Here is a 6,208-nt window from a genome sequence, read left to right as displayed (position 1 = left end):
TGTGGTAGGGGAGAATGAAGTAATAAGCCTTTATAGTAGACTGAAATGCATATAAAATGACACTCGTTATATTGTCACAGACACCTGCATCAATTGCATGTTTGGTTGTTCTGTGAACTAATAACCGGGTCAATACAGTAGTTTACACACGCCTGGAATAACTCATCCGGATCACACAGTCATGGGCTTGGGATGTTGATAGCAGAGGGCCATTCAGTTGTGGTGTCATATTACCATGGAGAGAAACTATCCAAATTTTTGGGGACTGTCCTATGAGTATATAACCATACGCGGTAGTCTAATTCAGTGTACCATCGCCGTCTTATCTAACATAAATATTATAGGTAATGATCTCCCTGGGCTCTTTACTTCATCATGCTACCTTAAGTTCAAACTCATGCGGTCAGCAGGGATATCAAAAAAGTGTGTCATACTTCATTTTTACTAATTTATTAGAATCCATGCAGGTGCTAATTGTTTTCTAGGGTCTATAAATAGTGTGCTCTATCAACTTAGTCGGAAGAAGGAAATAAATATATACTTTTTAAGACTGTTCATTTTACAGCACAGCATGAAATTGTAGTGAAGATCTTTTATTCTGGAAACAATATAGCGGCATTGTCATAGTTAGGGCTGGTGAATGTTATCTTCAGGCATGACAGAAATCTTCCATCCTTGTGCAATAAATAGTCTAGAACATTCTGCGTGTGTATAAAGTAGTGGTTTTTTGTGTGTGATCATTACCAGCTTTTCGGTTGTGACCAGAAAAGAGTCATCCCTATCAGGTATGTTCCCCCACCTTTTTTAATACTAAATTAAGGCTTATACTAAACAGGTGTGAAGCGAATTTGGCAACTCAGCGCATGATCATACACAAAGGTTACAATAAGTCCCAAAACACAAAAGTTTAGTATCAAAATTGAAAGTATCGACGTGCATATTTCAAGTTTTCTTAGTATACAACGTTTTAGGTCCGAATTTGTTATTCTGATCATATATTGAAATATTTCAGTCAGTGGCGTCTCTAGCGGGGTGCGGGGGGTGCGGACCGCACCGGGTGACACCATCTCAGAGGGGTGACACCAAAATGAAAAATTGCAAATTTTACAGAGCACACACTGCTCGGTCTAGTCGGATTTCATAAGCGGATAACTGATCATAGTTAAATACATGACTAGCAGGCACAGCAGTGGCGTCGCTAGGGGGATGCGGGGGGTGCGGACTGCACCGGGTGACACCATCAAAGGGGGTGACACCAAAATGACATTACTAAGGATTCTGTATGGTCTGTTACGGAAGGAGGACCATGGGGGTGACACCATGAGCTATTGCACTGGGTGACACCAACCCGAGTGACGCCACTGATTTCAGTGATTTATTTTCCGGGTCAGTGTTAGCTTAAGGCTCTGCAGTGATTCATGCAGTAGATAACTGGCCTCTCTTGAATCCACGAATAAAGCACGAAAATGAAGGAAAATCGTTTGAGGGCATTGTATTATTCAATTAATGGACCAATCGATTGTTGACAAAACCATTCATTCGTCACATTCGTATTTGAGCTATGAAGAAACAGAGATGAAACTGGATTGGTATCTGGTAGGATACTGGCTTTTCTATGTTGCTTCTCTTACATAACTTTTTTTTCAAGAAACATCGGGGCAACATAGCCTGCTTGCATTGTATAACATAATTAAGTAAATTGTCAAGGAACGGTAAAAATGCATGGGTCATACTAATGATTCATTCAGAATATGAAGAGAATTAATGAAGCGAACACAAAATGTAATAACTTGAATGTTGTTGGGTCATCAAAAATAAACGGCACAGTACAGCGAGAGAAAACATATTTCAATCACTAACATTGAAACAGATTACAAATATGAAGTCTAAATATTTTGAAGCAAATATGCTTACCTATATGAGTCATAACTTTTTAAATAAAACAGCTATAACATCCAAGAACAGATTTAATCCAATTAACACGTGTCAAACATATCAGATAACCGCTAATAGTATGTTCATCATGGGACATGTTAGCCTGAAAATAGCTGGGTTGCTGCACAAATATTACGTTAAGAAAGATACCTTGCTGATATGGTACACTTTTAAAGAAATTATGAATGACCGTGTGAAAGAGCTGAAAATAGGCCATGCCAATTACAGCATTGCTTCTATATCAGCCTATGATGTAAGATTAGACTATTCAGGTGTAAAACGTTGTTGACAACTTATGACATGTTCTGGATGATTGACAGTGGAATACTGTGTGAAGAGTTAGTGTGTGTGTGTGTGAGAGAGAGAGAGAGAGAGAGAGAGAGATTTAACGTAGCTTTAAAAGGTTTTCATTGATACCGGTACGATGCATGCAGCGTGGCAGTTTATGGTGATGTCTAGCACTGAGGCATCATGCCGCAGACATGTATCACGATGTCCCACCCAGTCAGTGGCGTCGCTAGGGAGATGCGGGGGGTGCGGACAGCACCGGGTGATACCATCTCAGAGGGGTGACAGCAAAATGAAAAGTTGCAAATTTTGCAGAGCACAGATTGCTCAGTCTAGTCAGATTTCATAAACGGATAACTGATCATAGTTAAATACATGACTAGCAGGCACAGCAGTGGCGTCGCTAGGGGGATGCGGGGGGTGCGGACTGCACCGGGTGACACCATCAGAGGGGGTGACACCAAAATGACATTACTAAGGATTCTGTATGGTCCGTTACGGAAGGAGGACCATGGGGGTGACACCATGAGCTACCGCACTGGGTGACACCAACCCGAGTGACGCCACCACACCCAGTCATTATCCTGACACTAGGCCGACCAGTCCTAACACTAACCTCTTAATGCTGAGCGCCTAGTGCCATTTTTATAAATCTTTGGTATGACTCTGCCAGGGGTCGAACCCGCGACCTCCCGCATCCGAGGCGGACGCTCTAACCACTAGACCACTGGACTGATCGTGAAGAGGTAGAATACGCATAATATTACACAGATATCAAAATTAAATATAAAAAATCAAGATTTGTAAGTGCTCGTTGTTTCAAATATTTAACGCTATCTAAGCATGAGTGTTTAATATACGAATAACATGTGTTGTTGCATATTCTCATGAAGTATTTAACTTTATTCTGCAAACCGTTACATTAATAAATATCGCCAAGAAAGCACGTTCAAAGTCTCAACTAAAGGTATGAGACAGCTTGCATCATATATAAGAAATATCCTCAATGTCAAGTTAAGTCCGCCAATTTCAGTAGTTATTTCATGGTGATTTAGTTTTGTTTTTGTCTATGTCTGGTTGAAGTCAAAATGGATCGCAATATTGATTAGTTGCTAATCTGAAGATGTCGAATCGAACGTTTCTTTACAAACAGCTGTCGAATCGAACGTTTCTTTAGACAGCTACCGTGTGATTGGTGTCGAATCAAACGTTTCTTAACAAACAGCTACCGTATGATTGGTGCATTCAATGCAACACATCAAGACCTTCGACCAGTAACTACTGAATGCTATCGGTCACCAAGACAAATAAAGGCAGACAAATTTATGTAGGTGAGAACCAATTATGTGTTGCTAACTGCAACACTGGACAATTTTTCACAGGATAGTTATCAGTTTGTGACTGCTAACTAAATGAATATGATGAAAATGGATTGGTGTAAATGTTCATTCTTTATGTTTCAGCCTGTTCATCATGATTATGACTTTGTCATATTTATAAAGGAAAAGTAATGCGTGTGTCGTAACGTTTTGTTTTCTTTTTGCTTTCTTACTCTTGGTTGGTTCAATACATTTAAATCCGAAGGATAGAAAATTGAAATAAACAACTTTCAGACATTTAAGATTTACATTCCCAAGGTAAAAGTCAAATAAACACTGAAAACATTACAATATAATTATACAGTTGACATTTATTACATTTAATTTAATTAAAATGTACTAATTACCAGAATGTTTCACTGGTATATGTTTTCTTAAGTATTGCCGTCTAAATAAGAAGGCAACGGATTGTCTAAAATGTAAACTGACCCGTCACATAAGTTCCACAATTGCCACAATTGCCACAAAGTGGTCATGGTTACATTTACCACTCATGCCTGATATAAGATATTCTCTTTTTATATAGTAACATTGAACATGTGCATCTACCAGATTATGTTCTACGTCACAACCGAAAATAAGTATTTATTTCATGTATTCATTTAAGATGAAGAAAGATAACTCTAAGATCATTTCATGCAAACAAGGATAATTCACAGGAAAGTTATTCTCACTGGGGATTATAGTTTTGCAAGTTCTAGCAGGGGTACATATTTGTCTTTGAGGCTAGTATTAGGATGCTGCTGATTTCGATCCTAGCTATAATCAGTGTTATTTTGTTTTTGAAAACATGAAAAATGAAAAAGATTTATTTTAGTTTGACTATTCAAAGGGACAGTTTACGTACTAACACTGGCACAGGCATTGGCGACCAACTTGATTGAATTTTTGAGGCATTCAGCTGTTTATGCCTACATCATTTCGTCTTCAGTCTTGGGCGACTAATTTATTTAGGTTAGAAAATAGTAAAACAGAATATCAATATTTTAGCTAAGGATATAATGCATTTTGACAATACTTTAGGTTGTGCGGTAATACAATGCATACACTGGATTTTGATCAGGCTCAAGGTCAAGGGTAAGTTCGTTTTCATATCGGCATTTTCTTTGATTTTCATCACATCACAAGATCATGCTGCTTAGTTATTTCATGGCCGTTGTTTAGTAGTTATTTTTAATAAATTTTACAAGAATCTGCTGCAACTTTGCTGACTGTGAGCGATTTTAGTAGAGGTTGAAACGTATGATGTAAGTAATCAATGTGACCTATATTTAAAGCATACTTTATTGTATCATGCGAATTTTTACAAAGAATGTTTTTATGATACGACCATCAAAATGTGTTCATTCAATGAATCTTAAATAGCATTAGACCATTCCTCTGTCAATTTGGCCTCATCCTGCAGTTTTTGCATTTACAATGATTTCTCAGGCATTATTTCTTGTACGGTAATTTTACTTTATCATCGGACGCACCAATATTTGTACTAAACCAATTTCAAAAAATCGGTCACGACTGACATATTTTGATTGTGATAAATTTAGCTTTATCCTCATTTGCTCAAGCACTTTTCATAGTAAAGTCCCTGAATGGGGTCATGAAGCCACTGCTGGAATACTTTAAGCTGTTCTGTGGTGATATCTGAGGCGTGAAATGACAATTCCACTCAAACATCAATGCATTTTCCCATCATTTCTGACCATCTTGAGCCTTTCAATATTAACCTGACTAATGGATAAGAACATTGACAGAACAAAAGAGTATACGCATTTAGAAGTTTGCTTATACATGCAGCTTGAATACACAACCGTATATTCTTTACCCACACATAATAATTTGGTCAGAATTTCCAAATCACATGTATCTAGGTTCACATCAAAGGATAAATCACATTTCTATCACATGATCTTTACAACATCAACTAATTATGAAGTTATTGTATAATTATCTTGAAAGTGACATTGCGGAATTTAAATGACGTTTATATTCATGATTTTAAATGACGTTTATACTCATGATTTTAAATGACGTTTATACTCATGATTTTAAATGACGGTTATACTCATGATTTTTATTTAAGAAATCAGTGTAAAGTATCCATGATTAAAGATGTTAAGAGCTGGTACAAAATGATCTGTATTATGGCATCTAAATTAGACAAGATAGACAAGATATTCTGCTCATGAAATTCAGGAAGTTATCGAGTTCTTGTAACTTAATTACAACAGTTGGGTGACTGATATGATACTCATATTAGCCATTTGCAGCATTAAAGTTTCAGTTCATAGTTTTCTTGTGCGGATCCTTTACATATTAGAAATTGAATTTTAGCAGGCTTAGTACGCAAAAAGACAAGTCCTCCGTTTCATTTGTAGGTAAGGAAAGACAAAAGCGATAATGATGATGATGGTGATGATTAGAGAATGCTTGCTAGTATCATACACACATTTCTATGTTTACTCCATAATTTTGGTGTTGTATGCAAAGAATATTTTTTGACGATCGATTATTTGCACATTCTTGTTGAGGCCAGTGGTGCTTATGTGAAGACTATTAATTTTATATCCATTTGTAGATAAAGACAAGATAATAACCAAATGTGTTGG

At 37.0% G+C, this 6,208-nt stretch overlaps 1 protein-coding gene across 3 annotated transcripts in view; it reads left to right on the top strand.

Annotated features, from left to right (window-relative positions):
• Nucleotides 1-626: 626 nt before the first annotated feature.
• LOC149787958 (mucolipin-3-like) overlaps nt 627-6,208 on the top strand; it is a 51,312-nt gene continuing 45,730 nt past the window's right edge. For 2 of the 3 annotated variants that reach the window (XM_089974224.1, XM_089974225.1), the window contains exon 1: nt 630-785. The gene's annotated coding sequence lies outside the window, so the exon portion shown is untranslated. Of the gene's footprint in view, nt 786-6,208 lie in introns of all 3 variants that reach the window. The other variant, XM_089974226.1, reaches the window with a different exon arrangement.

This window comes from Sinohyriopsis cumingii, chromosome 11 (genome assembly GCF_028554795.1).
Source record: "Sinohyriopsis cumingii isolate HCF-2022 chromosome 11, ASM2855479v2, whole genome shotgun sequence".
Taxonomy (NCBI): Eukaryota; Metazoa; Mollusca; class Bivalvia; order Unionida; family Unionidae; genus Sinohyriopsis; species Sinohyriopsis cumingii.
Note: the sequence above shows the minus strand (reverse complement) of the source record. Positions and strands in the feature narration are given on the sequence as shown.